Raw genomic sequence first — 17,257 nt, forward strand, 5'->3', positions numbered from 1 at the left:
TTGGTGGCAACCTCATAGAAGCAGGAGTGATGGGGAATGGAATAGAGAATTTATGGAGGGAAAGCCAGGAAAGGGGATAACATATGTAATGTAAATAAAATATATCCAATAAAAAATGGAAAATACCCCCCTCAAAAGTTACATAGAGTCAATGGCTGCTTATCTCAAGATATGAATTTCCTTTTAGTTTACCCCACAATTATAGAAGAGGTCATGCATTTGTCAGGGAGATAGGCAGAGTGAATATTTGGGAGAGGAGAGCAAGGGGTGGGAAATTATGTAAATACAGTGTATGCATGTGTGAAATTCTCTCCCATATAAAAACATTGCTCTATATAAAGCAAAGTGGGCTGAGAGAAACTATTGTTGAGAATGAAGGAGTGTACGGGGCTAAGAAGAACAATCTGGGGGAAAAGGTAATAATCCTCTGGCAGGAAGTCTCATCCTACTAAGTAGGCAAAAACATAAATAGGATAGAAGACTAGGTCAGGCCTGTACATGCTAGCTTTGCAAATGGCCTTTGCCTTCCTTTCTTCCTGCCTTCCTTCCTTCCTTCCTTTCTTCCTTCCTTCCTTCCTTCCTCCCTTTCTTCCTTTCTTCTTTTCTTTTTTCTTTCTTTTCTTTTTTATATTTTATGTCCCTGAAATTTGCTACACTAGTTATTAGGATTTTGTCAGCAATTTTTTAAGTCCTATGTCATTTGAATATTTTTCTTTTTGTATTGGTTATTTTATTTATTTACATTTTAAATGTTGACCCCTTCCTGATCTCCCCTGTGCAAATTCCCCATTACATTTTCCCTCTGCCTTGCCTCTAAGAGGGTTTGTTTCCACCCACCCAACCATTCTGTCTCACAGCAATTGCATAATCCTAGCTGGGGCGTTGAACTGCCACAGCACCAAGGTCCTTCACTCCCATTGATGCTAGATAAGACCAGCCTCTGTTGGATTTGTGGTGGAGCTATGAGTCCCTCCATGTGTTTTCTCATATGGTGACTCCCTGAGATCTCTGGGGGAGGGTCCTGTTAGTTGGCTCGGTTTTAATTTTCTGCTTCTTCAAATATTTGTTAGGAGTCAGATGGTTTCATGAGAATTTTCTCATTAGGTTGTGATTCATTTTGATAACGTTTCATTGAGTTTCTCCAACACCTTTGCTCTGTCTTTTGACATCTACCATAGTCTTCCTGCTTGCCATTTCTTCTATTTAAGAAGTACACTATGCTCTACTGTCAATGTGTCTTCCCCTTGACTGGCTGTGTGCACTCACTCATGTAGTCACCTACTTATACACACGCTTTTCTATTTCTCTTTTCTGCCACTCGAGTGATTTCTCCTTTTAAATGTTTCTATACTATAAGAAATTATAACCCAGACCCATAGTATAGGTCCATATCTATCACATAATCTTAACTTTATTTTTTTCCAGTTTGCTTCTGTATAAGCCTTCCTTATAACAGTGAGAACACCCCCCCACACTTTTCTTTATTTGTTCAGTGTAGTAAACATGCAAAACTTATTTACATTTCTGATGTGTAACACAAACTCTCTTAAAGAATAAGGCATATGCCTATGTAATGGTTGGTTCTCTAGAGTGTTGGTTAGTAGCCTATTGTTAAGGATATTAACACATAATATATATCACTACAACCCATGCTTCTTTATGTTGTTCAATGTTAGAGCAGCAAGCTCTGGCCAGTGATCTTCAGTATCAAAGGATGGTGCTAAGCAATCAGACAAAGATTACTTGAGACATCCACATTTAAGATGAAGCAATTTATACCAGACATATGTGGCTTGAAAATGTATCTCTAAACAGTCCCTAATCACTGGAGAGGCTGTTCCACAAGAGAAACAATTACCTGAACATGTCTTGTGGCTAACTGATTACCACCATCCAATTATTATATTTTCATTGACACATATTAATTTTAGCTATTTTTGCCAAATGGAAGAAAGCATAACAATACAGATATTTATTTAATTGAGAAGTTTTCAATGACATTTACATTTTCACAGGAGTTCTATTTCTTCTGCTTAAAAAAAGACCATTATACATTTCAAAGGGAGTAATAATGAAAGCAAGCAAGTAATATACCTCATCAGAACCAGCAAGCAAGGATTACATGGGCTGATTTGTCTCCTATCAGGTCTGATTCAGGAGCTGTGCTATGAATTATATACATTTTTTATAACTACTTTAAGGGTATATATATATACATATGTATACACACACACACACACACACACACACACACACATATGCTCTTCCTTTATGGAGCATGCACATATACCTGCAAAAAACTTCTTTGTGTATACAAACTGATGTGATATTTTTTGTCTTCCCTAGTCACATAAATTACCCAACCCCTTCCAAAAACCCTCCACTTTTTTTTTTCTAGACTGACTAAGCCAATCAATATGTCAAACAGGTAAGGGATGTGATCACATAATTCTTCTGTCTTGTTTGCTGAAAACAGGCAATGGGTTTCCTGTCATTTGATAAATTTCAAGTTAAATTTTCTTTGAAATCTGCTGCTACCCTTTAAGGAAGATATCTGTGAAATCTCTAGACTTTCAATCTGCTCCCCCACACGAGTTGGAACTTGTCAGCCTCTCTGTAATGTTTCAACTGCACTTTGATCATATCCTCAGTACTTGATGCAGTACTATCAGATTAATGTACAAATGTTTTCTCTGTTACATTCTGTATTCTTCATAAAATTATTTTTGTATAATTTAGGTATGTTATTGAGTTATTTTATTTCACATATTTTAATGACAATAGTCTGTAAATGGTAATTGCTTGCACCAAATTTTTTTTTTAAAAATGAGATTTTAAATTATCACTATGCCTAAGAGATATGACGAAGAAAGAGTAGAAAGAAATATGATATCTGAGTTCAAACAAAAACATCCTTTGTGCTGGAAGTTCTGTGATTAGATTATACTAAGAGTTCAAAATAGATCATCTTTGCTTATTTCTATTCATGGCTTTATGGACTTACAGAAAAGAATACAGAAGAATGCTTAGGCTTATTTGTGGAAACTGTATTTTTTTCATTGAATTTAAACTAATGTATGTTGTTCAGAAGCCAACATGCTTTGAAGCTCTTACTTAGACTTAAGCTTATGTAACTTTTAATTGGTAGCATATGTTCTCTGGATGTCCATGTAGATGACTTGTACAAGGTTTACTTCTGAATAAAGGTACAGAAACTGGTAAAGCTACTTTTTGATCTGCTTGCATTATTTTGCTTTATAATATCTAAAACTTATTGAGTCTGTATAACTACCATACTGCTCAAAATCTATAAAAATATAGGTTTGCATATATCTACCCAGATGCATTTGCAGAGAGAAGAAATAAGAGAACAAGAAGAAAACAGAGGAAAGAGTGATGTTAGTGACCAGAGATATTTGTGAAGTCACATATATGTGCATGTATCTTCTACAGTGAATCTACATAGAGAAACAACTGTATCTTCCTTTCTTCATCTTCCTATCTGTTTTATGATAGTTAACTTGTGTTTGTAAAATAATGCATTTGTATATGTGCCCTTTTATTTTTATAAATGAGAATTTTCATGAAACCCAAAACATAAATTATTAAAAACAGAATGTTAATAACAATATTGAAATCTATACAGATACATTAACCAAAATGTTAATATTAAAATATCTTTACATTGCAATTAAATATAAAAACCTATAATATTCTTGAGATGTATAACATAGGGGTAAGATACCTTATTAGTGGTAATTACTCATTGGCCTTATCCAGCTGGGTTTTCTTGCTAGAACAGATAATTCAGTATCCTGCATAACTTAAACTTAAGTAACAGCTTTAAGACTATGAATTTTTTTGCTTTTATTAATTGTAATTACTGTTCTGTGATCTGATCTTATGCTTTATGTGAAAATAATAACCTTAAATATAATTTGGAAAGCATAACAGTGAGGTTTATCCCCACAAAAAAGATAGATGAAAGTTCAAAATACTAAATTATTTAGTAAAATAGCTTATTCAAGGGGGTTACCCTCATCTTTCTAATTTTTGGCCCTTAACTAACCTTTTCTGCTTGTCAGTAGCTCCAACTTGAATTTTCTCTTACAGGATGTCACTTAAATCTCGACTCTCATCTGGCTGTATTGAGAAATTGTGATTCTTACATGCATGTGAGCAAACAGAAAAAATATTTATTTCTTTCCTTATTCTAGCATAAATGATTTATTGATAATATAAATATGGATATTTCAGTTTGGGTAAGTTAAACAGAAACTGTCAGCCTTGAGAAGAGCATAAGGAAAGCCTTTGTTGAGAAGCACATGGAAGAAAGAATGACTATTTAAACTACAGGACTTAGCCATCAACCTAGAACAGATTCATTGCTACAGGTTTTATTCTGATAGCATTTAATGGACATGAAATAGTATATGTCACAAAAATAAATAATAGTATGCTTGTTTGCTGAGAGTTTTATTTTAAGACTTGGGGAAACGGTCTTAGACATAGCTTCATATTGGTGAATGGATTTCTTTTAGCTTTTTCCAAACAGGTAAACAAAAACTTATTTTTAAAATAGTCAGGCAAAAACGTCTTTAAATAATAAGCAGATTTTCTGATGAGTTTCTTTTTTAAATTATCCAACAATCTTCAAGTTTTTGTGTCAGGATAGGCCTAAACACAATTATAAGAAAAATATACATAATATGCTACCCATAAGCTAAGTGGGTACCTGCATCTCTGATTCTAATTCTCTTAATTTGTTGTTGACATTAATCTCCTTGTTTCTTCTGCATTATATAAATACACAACTACACTCATTTATTGTAGAATCAGAAGATACAAAGTGAATGGAAATCTGTTTCATTTTGAAGTACAGGCTTTTCAGTTTTTTTATTGGATATTTTATGTATATACATTTCCAATGTTATCTCCATTCCCTCCTCTCCAATCAGCCCTCCCTTATACCCCTGCTTCTAATAAAGATGCTCCCAATCCTATCCATCTGCTCCTACCTCAATAGCCTCACAGTCAGTCCCCTGTTTCTTTTTTTAAAAAATAATATTGTTCCTTTTAATATTTATGATGAGCAAAGACTAAAAAGAAAGCCTTCTCTCATCGAAAATAAGGATTGACTATTTAAAAAATATTTAACCATCTTAAAATATTGACTAGATATTGTATGAGGTAAGATGCAAAGAGATTAGTCTGCATATCCTTATGTGTGTGGTTTTAATGTTCAGTGTCATCTATCTCAAACGGGCTATTTCTCTCTCTGAAATCCACTGTCTTTCTCACTTTGATTGACTACTGCTTTCCTCCCTCTCCCTCAGTCTCTTCCCCATCTTCTTCCCTTCCCCTTCCCTTCCTTCTCCCATGCCCTGTCTTTCCCTCCCCTCCTCTCCACTTCCCTCCCTTTTCTCCTCCCTTCACCTCTTCATTCATTCTCCTCCCCTCACCTCTCTTCTTTTCTCCTCTACTTACTTCTCTAAATCTCTGCTTTCTTCTTTTTTCAAGGATGACTCAGATAAAATAATGAAAGGGTAAAACACAGAAAGGAAATTGAAAAGTGAAGGATGAAAGGAAATGTTATGGCCTTAAGAAATGAGCTACTAGACAGTGTGTAGGATTGAAGACTGTGTTTCTTATTCATTTCTTTTTCCATGCTTTTTCCCATTGAAAATTGTCTGAATATATACAAAGAGACTGTAAAGCAAGCATTATCTGACAGTGGAAAATTTAGTATCTGGAAGATATTTTACAAACACAAAAGCTGAGGCATTGCAATATCTTATCATCTAATAAATTATTGCTGGTGGTGATTAGTCTATGTGGTTCCTGTTTTGTGTCTCTCTTGTGATTTATGCCATAGCATTTATTTAAAAAATTTCTGACCGCATATAAACACTACAACCTGCAAAAGAATTCTGTATTAAAAATGCCTTCCTAATTTCCTTGGTTTTAAGTGATGTTGAAAATGGTGCCTAAGATTTCGCGATAATTCTCTAACTTTCCTATTTTAACTCTATTACCTAGGCATGTCTTTTATCTGGGGTAGCACACATTGAACAAGCAATAAATACCACTTCTTAGAATCACTTCATTGTGCCTCTCCTCTTTCTCTTAGGATCACAGTTGTGTCCATCGACCCGATGATATTCTCATGGTCCTTAATGTATTCCAATGTCATTGTAAAAAGGCTTCTTTTCTACAAATATTGCAAAGCAGTAGAAAAGAGCAAAGACTACGTCACTGTATCACTGACACATTTGCAATGTTACAAATTTTACGTTCTGCTTGGATACTCTCAACAGGTCTTTATTTTTGTGTGCATTCTGTTTAATTCCAGAGCATATAGATAGATTGAGTTTGGCTTCACAGCAGGTATTTTACTGTATGCAGGCTAAGAAACATTCAAAAAACATACTGCACATCACTCAAAGCTCTGTGCATTCATGGGGCAGTAGAGTTCTGTTTTGTCTTTTTGTTTGTTTTGTTTTATTTTGGTTTGCTTCATTTTTTTAAAGAAGGAAACATTTTTATTCTCTCCTTACAGACTTTTTAATTCGTGTATGGGCATGATGATCTGTTTTATGTCTTTAAATTATAGTCAATTGTATCCACAGTTTAGGTTTGGGTACATTTTGCATGCATTTAATATCACATATCTCGATCTAGTCAATGTTTTCCCCTAAACTTAAAGGAAATAGTTGAAAGGAAAAACCGAGAACAAAATATCTTAGGAAGATTTAGACTTGGTCTGGCTATGTTTAGATTGCTTCCAAATTTTGGCTCAGTTTTAGGCTTTATTGGCAGTCTCATTCAGAACTGTGGCTTTATCCTATTTTTTTTCATTTGGCTAATATGATTTGTTAAAACATTCTCTGTTTATTTCTTCTTGCTTAACATTTTTCCACACAGCAGGCATAATGAATTTTTGTTTATGATGGGCAGTGCTGCCTGAATTATGGTATGGAATCTGGGTTTGGTTTCTTTGCAAAGGTATTTTATTGCTCTTTTAGGGAATTTATGCTGCTTCTGGTATTCTATCTCATAAGTTTCTCTGAAGTTGGTTGCTAAGGAGGAGTTATTTCTAAGGAAAACTAGTCTGTATCTGGTAGTAAATAACGGCCACAATTTATTAAAATTAGATTTACCAGATTTCGTGGTATAAGTGTTATCATATTTCCTTCTAACATATTTTTGCATTTGAATAATGTACAATTCAACAAATACTGTATCTTTCAAAGTTAAGACCCTCAAAGCTCTTTAAAATTCCATATGTATGGGGGCTTATTGATGCTGATCAACTGCAGAAAACATTTATTAAGATATATTCTCCCTCCAGAACTAAAGAGATCATGTTTCTGTCTACAAAGAATACCACTGTGGGCTGAATTCTGAAATGAAAGTAGCTGAAGAAATGACTATACCTCTTTGAGATGCCTCACTGTCAACTTAAATCGCATAAAATAAATGTCTAAAGAAACCAAACCACAATTTCCGGGTTAATGTGAAAATGTACCACCATCTTACATAAACTGACTTGACAGTTCCGAGCTGTTGTTGGAGAAGAAGATTCATTAATTCAGTCATGTGCTCCTTTATTGTTGAATTGCACAGTGTATTTTTACCAATGAATGTTGCAACGCAACAGTTTTGGATCACTCATTGCACTACCTTTTTCTTGAGATGTTAAACTTTTTCAAATTCCTTCCAATGACTAAATTCCTTGAAGTTTACTTACTAATGGCAAAGCCACTCAAGTGACTGCTGTAGCAGGTAATATGGAACACAGAAATTGAGCAAGGCCAACTTGATTTTGAAAATTTAGTTTTACTTCGAAGGAAGGGGCTAAATCTATGCTAGATCTTGGCTTTCTCATCTGTGAAATAAAATTAAGCATGTGTGGTTTAATGGCTGTTGTACAGAATATTGGCAACGAGTTTGAAATGACTAGACTTACAAGATATGTGTTTGAGGTGGCATAGCTGGTTCTACATTTCTTATTGTTATAGATGCATAGTTAATTTGCATCAAAACAGAACATTGTAAATATAAAGAATGGCAGTTTTTACTGTAAATGTGTACATTATACTTAATTATATAAAACAGGACAGTAAATACAGAACTTGTGTTTTAAAAGGCAATGCTGATATGAGAGTGTAGTTCCTTTTAAATTTTGAAGGTGTTGCTCATGATGAAAGAGCCCAAAGAGAATTTTGGTGCAGAAACAGAAAGTGGTCAAAATGAAGAAAAGAAAAGTAACTTAACTGCAAATAATGTTTCTGCATATTTGTGTCTCTGTAAGCCTAGGGTTGTCATTTTAGTGCTTCCTTTCTAGTAATTAAGAACTTGGCTTTAGATTTGACCCAGTATTCACTCTGGGCTCTCAGAAGTTTCCTTCTATTTCTCTCTCTCTCTCTCTCTCTCTCTCTCTCTCTCTCTCTCTCTCTCTCTGTTTTATAAAACTAGTCTTTCTCTAACACCTGATAAAGTCCATCCACTCTCTCATGTTAATGGAGAAGAATGTTTAGATTAATACCTATACATAATAAGTAGACAGTTAACCATACTAATACATTATGTCAAGACAAGAGCAAAATTTATATTTCTTTGTGATTATATGTGCACAGAACAATACTTTAAGACATTTTCCTTATGTAAATGAAACTTCTGCATGATACATATATATGTCATTTTCTACATCTTAGATAAATAAGAAAATAAAAACTAAACCAGAAATTAACAACAATATATCCATATTCTTGTTTCCTTATTAATTTAAGAATAACTTTTAACATAAAACCAGAACTTAAAACAACTTAAATTTTCTGTTCCCATACTCACAATGATTTAAGATGGCTTGATATTTGCTATTTCCTGAAACATTTCAGTGCTGTAAGTATGATCTACTTTCAGATATTATCACTTTCATAGTTCAAAAATCTGTATCTAAAAACTTAAAGAATATTTTTTAAATAACTTGATAGAAAAGCCCAGTGTTGCCAAAATGAAAGGATCATTAGGTTAATCTAGATGATATAAGAATCTTAGTGTACATGCTTATACATGTTTTTATGTCAGCATGCATTAAGTCTGATGTAATGAAAAATGTCCTCAGATCTTGCAGCACAACAGTAGTTCTAGTGTTTGCACTAGATGGACAAATCTGCGTTTGCATAGACAATCAAGACAGTAGATTTTTAGCACATTGTCCATTTCAAATGCTGGTTGCTCTCATGACAGAGGTTGAGGGCCTTCTGAAGAATTACATGGAATGTGTAATTGGGGGTTCAACATAGTGCTGAAGTGCTTACAAACATTTCTTGATTTTTTAGAGGGCCTAAACTTGGTTTCCTGAACCTAACTGGGCAGCTGACAATTTCCTGATACTCCACTCCAAAGTCTGACATTCTCTTTTGGCCTCTGGAGGGGTATCTATATTCAAGTTCACACATAAACACACACACACACACACACACACACACACACACACACAGAGAGAGAGAGAGAGAGAGAGAGAGAGAGAGAGAGAGAGAGAGAGAGAGAGAGAGAGAGAACATGAGAAAGAGAGTCACACACAAAGGCTCACATACAACTAAGCACAGATAAATAATAAAATAAATATTAAAAATAATACATGAATTGATTTCAATGCCACTAGCCACAAGAACTGCTCCCATGCATCCTTCCAAACCACATGCAGCATAATCCTCCCACTCTTGATGGGAGAGAAAAATGGAAATACTTGGTAAATGATTACCATATTATGAGTCACTGAAGAAATTCTATTATGGAAATTACAGGGTTCAGGCTCAGAAGCCCGCCTAAGCCTTTGCAGGACCCATTCTGTGCACCGTGCTGTGTTTCTGCACTCTAAAATAATTTTGGATGCCAACAAGTCAATCAAGAATTAGTAGTATAGTAAACTAACTCTAGTTTCTGAGGAACAATAAAATAAGCCCCCTGTTTTTATAGTCCAATAGGGAAGATAGCACAGGAGCATGAAGACTTTCAATGTATATACCACATATTTCATTGGTGATTTGATGAATGTGACTGTAGCACAGACAATAAAAGAGCAACAGCTATGGCAAGACCGCCTATGATGGCTTCAAGGAGAAATAACATTGATGATTAAAACTAATGTACGGTTGATTTTATGAACTGAAATTGTGATGAGAATTTCTGATTATTTTAAATACATGTTTGTTGCTCACATCTCTGGTTCTGAGAGAATCTGCACCACAATTTTTTAGTTGAAAATAGTACATCATGACAGGAACCTGATACAGCTGCCTCCTGAGAGGCTCTGCCAGATCATGACAAATACAGAGGTGGATGCTCACAGCCAACTATTGAACTGAGAACTGGGACCCTATTTGAGGAATTAGACAGAGGCTTGAAGAAGCTGTACTGTTTTGCAACCCCATAAGAACAACAATACAAACAAAACAGAGCCCCCAGGAACTAAACCACTGTCCAAAGAGTACACATGGACAGATCCCATGGCTCCAGTTGCATATGTAGCAGAGTATGGTCTTTCTGACATCAATGAGAAAAGAGGCCCTTGTTTCTTTGAAGGCACAATGCAAGCACAATGTGATGCCCCAGTATAGGGAAATACCAGGGGAGCAAGGTGGGGGTGTGTGGGTGGGTAAGGGATCACCCACATAGAAGCAAGGTGAGGGGGAATGGGTTTGGGGGGTTTTGGAGGGGAAAACAGTAAATAAGATAATATTTGAAATGTAGAGTATATTCAATAAAAAATAGTATATGGACACCTCTTCAGAGGCTCTGCTAGAGCCATACAGATACAAATGAGGATGCTTGCAGCTAACCTTCAGACTGAACATGGGGGAAGCCCAATGAAGGAGCTAAAGAAAGGACTGAAGGAATTGAAAATGTTTGCAACCCCAAGGCAAGAACAACAATATCAACCAACCAAGCCCTTCAAAGCTCCCTTGGACTAAAACACCAACCACTGAGCACATATGGAGAGACCCATGGCTCCAGCTGTATATGTAGCAGAGGGTAGCATTGTCTGGCATCAACAAGAGAAGAGGCCTTTGTTCCAGTGAAGGCACATTTTCCCACTGTAGGGGAATGCCAAGGTGCTACAGTGGGAGTGGGTGTTTGGGTGTGGGAGCATCTTCATGGAAGCAAGGGGCGGGAAGATGAGAGTGGGTAAAAGGGGAATAAGATTTCAAATGTAAACACAGAGAATATCCAATAAAATGATAAAAAATAAAAGAAAAAAATAAAATAGAGCACTTTTGTAACTGTTGCAATTATTTATTTTTTGAGCCTTTCATAGAGATAATGTGTTTGAACCACCTTCACCTACCCCCATTTTCTCTCACATTTCTTCCCTATTCATCATAGTACATTCTTCTTCTGACTTCATGTGCTCTCTATTTTAAGCCCCCTGAGTACACTTAGTGCTGCCTGTATATGCATGGATGTAGTAGCAACTACTACAGCATCTGTAGCCTCTTAGTGAACTCGTCCTTCAAATAAATGGACTCCCTCTGTCTCAGGAGCCATCATTTACTAATAGCTCCCCAATTGAGCCTAAGTTTTCATAAGCTGCTCTCTCATACTTGCTGACTATTGCTGGTTTGTATACTGGGCTTATGTATGCATTCACAGATGCTCTGCATTATTATGTTCAATGGCCCTCTTGTGTCTGACATCACAGGATGTGAATGTCTTGGATACAATAAACTTCTTATTAGTTGTGTCATAGACAATAAATAAAAACTGAGTCTGGCAATAAAATCTTCCTGCTCTTTTGTGACATGTTTTCAGAAGATGTAATAGAGCTTTCTAGATGATATCCCATGGACAGCAAAGGCAATTGTTTTTAAGGATGGCATGAACTATTTTATGTTTAAAAATATTGAAAACTATTGCTTTTGAAGTTCTCAAACAATAAGTAAAACTATACTTTAAAACCCAAATATCCGGCTGGGCATGATTGTGCATGCCTTTTATTCCCAGAGCATGGGAGGCAGAGGCAGGCAGATCTCTGTGAGTTCAAGGCCAGCTTCGTGTCCAAAGCAAGTCCAGAACAACCAGAAATTGTTACACAGAGCAATTTTGTCTCATAAAACCAAAATACCAACCAAACAAACAAAAAGCTTGTTTTTAAGTGCTAGATAAAGAAAAGCTCAACTAGTGAAGTATGGCATTGGTTCAAAAGCATGAGGGCCAGTATAAAACACTGTATGTGGTAGCAGACTTAAAATTTAAGCTTGAGTGGACAGAGGCAGTCAGTTTGCTGTCTGCCAGCATAGGCAACTTTGTAAATTTTAGGACACTACTATAGCTATCTGAGAAAAATAAGATGCATGTCACCTGATGAATGACACTTAAGCAAATACACTATAGATTGTCCCCTGATCTTCATTTGCACTGTAAATATTGGTACAAACATGAACACACATTCCATATGCACACACATACCTATTCACTGCACATATACATATTCACAGCCATGCACACATATACAGTATACATTCTGAAACAAAGGATGAGACATAGGAATGTCAAGCTCATCAGGAAGAATACCGATACAAGAAAACAATAAAGCTCTTCTGGTTTTGCATTTCATCATCATAGTAATATATTTTCAATATTGAGTTTATAATCTATATTAAATCTAGCTGGGAACTCTGATATTAAACATCGTTGTGCTTGTTTCAGTAAACTGCTAGGGAGAACTGTTCCTCATGTTTGTGTTGAGGTTTAGTTGCCTTCAACATTCCCTTGTGGGCTAATCTGACATCATGTGCATTTTATCAGCCATTTTTTACAATAAAAATCTTGAAAAATGTAAGAAGAATATGATAGATGAACTTTGCACACAAACTTGTATAAACACCTCCTCAGAAACACACCTGCACATGCATCAAATCTTGTAAAATTGCAAAAGAATCTGTTAGATGGAAAAAACATGAAAAAATGAAACCATATACATTTGTAGAGGAAACACTTCATTAAGAAAAATATGTGGAAAATTTAAAAAATATTGATGTCAGTTTCTAAGTTATATTTTGTACATTTTAACTTATTGCAAAATTTGAAAAATATATTTTCAACAGAATTACATAGTTCTAAATTATTTAAACTATTTCAAAATGTGAATCAGCTTATTTGTTTTTGACAATACATAAAATTTAAACACTTCTATACTTGCCCCCTAATTTATGCTTTTTCTTTTTTGGAAGACAAAAATATATGCCTCTGTATTAGTTTCCATTACTCTTGATGTTAAATCTGTAAAGGTAGATGTTTAAAGTGAAAATTAATATTGTATAGTTCTGGAGGTTAACAAGCCAATATCCCTCACATTGAGCTGAAGTTAAATTTTTCAGATGCTTGGCTCATTCTCTAGGTTATAGAAGAGAATTAATTTCTTTACTTCCTGGACTTTTTCTACTAGCTCTACAATGTTTCTCTCCCTCATCACCTGAACTCCAGTACTTCTACAGGATCTCTCTCTCTCTCTCTCTCTCTCTCTCTCTCTCTCTCTCTCTCTCTCTCTCTCTCTCTCTCTCTCTCTCTCTTGCCTCTACTTCCCCTGATATGCTTTCTTATAAAAACCTGTCCTGTGAGATCACACAGTGACTACCAGAAAAGACAAGATAAGATTCTCACCAAACAGTCTCTAATTTTACCTGCAAAGCCTCTTGCTATTCATGACAGTGTGGGGAAATTCCCTGTACTTTATGCTTATGATAACTAGTAAGATTTCAATGCCTACTATAAAGCCTCTAAAAGAATAAAGTACTGAAAAAATATATTCATATAGTTTTATTCCAAAATGCTTTAAAAATATGTACATGTATCTCTCTTTTTTAAATAAAGTTGTAAAAAAAGATTGTTGACATTATGAATGTCTTCCAGGAATTTCACGCTTGCCATGTCAAAAATTAACTAACAGAATTATCATTTTCCTATGGATATTTTTTATTTGTTTCAAACCTTATCTGGAAGTAAAGTTGTTTCTTTATTCACTACAGTCAGAAATGTAGAGGAGACCAATGACTTTTCCTTTATTATTTGTATTTTGTAAAGTGTTTCTTTTCCACTTTTTTTTAATTTGCATACTACTAACATTGCCCAATTGGAGTGTGAGCTTTCTGTTGATTTTGTTTTCTTTTCGGATATCAATCTCTTCACATTCCTTACCATCTTAAAAAAATCTTTATTTTCTGGATAAAAGTTAGAATATATATCCTAACCAGGGATAGATGTGACCTCTTAACTGTGTAACAATCAGCTGAAAGTAATGTAAACTAAGTTAAGGATTGGTATGTTAATCTCCCTATGGCAAGTAGCCATGCTCCCTCCTTCTTTTAGGTCAACTCTGTGGAAACTTCATTGATAATCCTGCAGATATAGGATGAAGGAATCACCACTCCAAGAAGAAACTTAAGGAAATCTAAGTCATTTCTATAAGTCATGAATAAACTTCACTTCTATAAGATGTGAGACAATGTGTGTTTCGAAGCTTCTTTGCCCTGACAGTAATTATAACTTTGACAAGGATCAAAACTCTCTGAAGTTGTTCTTTCAGATTCCCCTGTCAAGAGCAAATGTTCACTCCTATGCCATTCTTGGTTGTTTAGTGTAGTCTATACCTCCTCTTAAAAGTGTCACTGTGTCCATATATGTTGGAGAGGTTTTCTTACTCATTACTCAGAAAGTAGGCTTGGTCATGTCTTTGTACATCAAAATTAAATTGAAATTGTTTTCAACTATCTTGTGAACAAGCTCTTCAGTCAAACTCTTTGACTTTATATGGGGCAGACAACAATGATTCTCTATATTCAGCTAGAAACATTTTTGCCAACCTTGCAACAACAATTTATTGTAAAAAATATATATAATTGGTACAAGACTGCAATAAATGCTTGTTGGGCAGGCCTCAAAACAATTTCCTTACCTATAAAAACAGCCATATTATAAGCAGATTCCACATGGTTGCCATGGTGATTAAGTGATGTAATATACGCACAGCATCTGGTACACAGTAGGGCTTGGAGTTGCTTGAGATACATTTTCTTCCTTAAGAACTTTATGCTTTCTTCCTTTATCCTAATTGTCTCCACCTAGGATCACAATTTGCCTCCAACCTTGGTCATAACGATTTTATGTGTGCATTAGTTTTCTCTTTCCATTCAAGTTTCAAACTTCTGGACACCACCACTGTTCTCGTTAGCCTCACTGCATTTGGACAGAAAAGGTGTTCAATATAAATGTTGTAAAATGCTTGAGTTCTTTCTATACATGTTCCATTATGTTCCGTTAGAGTCACCTCTAAGCTCAGGTCTACACAGAAGAAAAAAAATTGCTTTTGTCAATAAATGATCCAGTGCATAAAATATGCTGTCAACTTGGACTTAATACTAAAGTATGCAGTTAATATCTCACTTAGGGATATTGTTGAGGGCTGATTGAGGTGATAGTTGAGTAGGTGGAAAAATTCTGTAAAATCCCTGAGTTCATTGGATATCATTAGCACAAGTGAATGGGTGCACACTCTGAGTGCCTGTGCATATGCATGTGCACACACACATACACACAAGAACCATCCAAAATTTAGCCACACTTTGACACTGTATTATCATACTGTTCTTGTTCTATGTTTGACCATGAATTTACTCTCTCTTAAAATAATTCTTTATAACAATACTTATCTGTATCAGTTCGACCAACATGTGGTGCTAGAGTTGAAATAGTAAAGAATTCCTGGAACATTGTTAAATTAATGGATAATTATAGAAAGTGTACATATATGGAGTTGAGATCATCATTCTTAGAGAACTGTTCCATGGATGAAAACATAGATCATGTAATCATGTCGCTAAAATTCCTCTGTGATATTTCTTTTTACTGTGGGAGACAGCTGTACCTGAGTTTGTGTAACCATCAAACCTGGTCATTAGCTCCCTAACGCACCCCCAACTCTGCATTAGGTGCTCAGGAAAGAATAACCAATGGTACTAGAAAACATTTAGATATAATTCTTTGATCCTAAGGGAATACCACAGTAGAAAACAGTAACAAGATGTATATAGGAAAATACAGTGAAATTCTCCAAGGAAAAATGTACATAATAAACTGGGAAGATAAATAAATAGTGAGGTGAATAAATGGGATTGAATTTTCAATAAGGGTGTAGTAAGGGAACTCAATGAGAAAATTTTATCTGGCCATGAGTCTTAAGAAATCACTGGCTGTGAAGAAATGAGGGAGAGCTTCTAAAACATGAATAACAGGTGTGAACACTTTAAAAGGGTGAAGAAAGATGAAAGGTTTATAGGCTACTTCAGAATTCCTGGGACTTTTCCTTTCACTCTGAATGATTTGCAAAGCACTGAAAAAATTTGAGTAGAATTGTAGCCTGCTGTAATTTATGGTTTTATCCTGTTGTTCTATTTGAAGGGAGAATTGGTAAGAGAAGGAAGAAAAGAATAGTTAGGACTTTAGTGTTAGTTTGTAGTAATTGTGATACTAACAATAAGTCAGTATTTATAGAAAGAGGCAATAAGCTTTGTGTTTGAAGCACTGTAATAAACCAGAAAATATAGTCAAGAAAAGGATCAATGATGTATAGTTTGATTTACATGAGAGTCACTTTTGAACTACAGACAAAAAAAAAACTCAAAGCAATATCTTAGTACAAGAGCAGAGAAAGTACTCTTCTAAGTTAAAAAATGTTGTATATTTAAGGTAATGATTTAAATGCAGAAGCAAAGGGTCAGACTAGAGCAATCAAGCATAAAACCAGTTCAAGACAATGACAAGCACTTAAAGTCATCAGGTTAGATGAGATAAGCAACTGTGTATATGTGGTAGGAAATTCCAGATACTAAAGTATGGGATAGGAAGAATTAATCCAATGATTCTTTGTTAACATTAAGTACGTTCTAAGTGTAACCATCTCAGGACACTGTTAGTACATGATAACATCTTGGAAAATATCACACGTATTTTTCTTTAGGCACTATAAATAGAGATAGTCTTGCTCAGATATTATGTATCCCAAATTACCTTGCTAAATGAAAATGATACCCTTTGATACAAAACAAATATTTTCTGCAGTTCTATCACTTAGTAAAAATATGCGCAAAATATTTAAATTGGAATTGATTAACATTTTTCCTAATATGTTCCCCAATGGAATCTAGTATTTGTATTGTTTGTTCTGTTATTCATGCTAACTGGTTACAAACATTTA

This window comes from Micromys minutus (assembly GCF_963924665.1).
Source record: "Micromys minutus genome assembly, chromosome: 22".
NCBI lineage: Eukaryota > Metazoa > Chordata > Mammalia > Rodentia > Muridae > Micromys > Micromys minutus.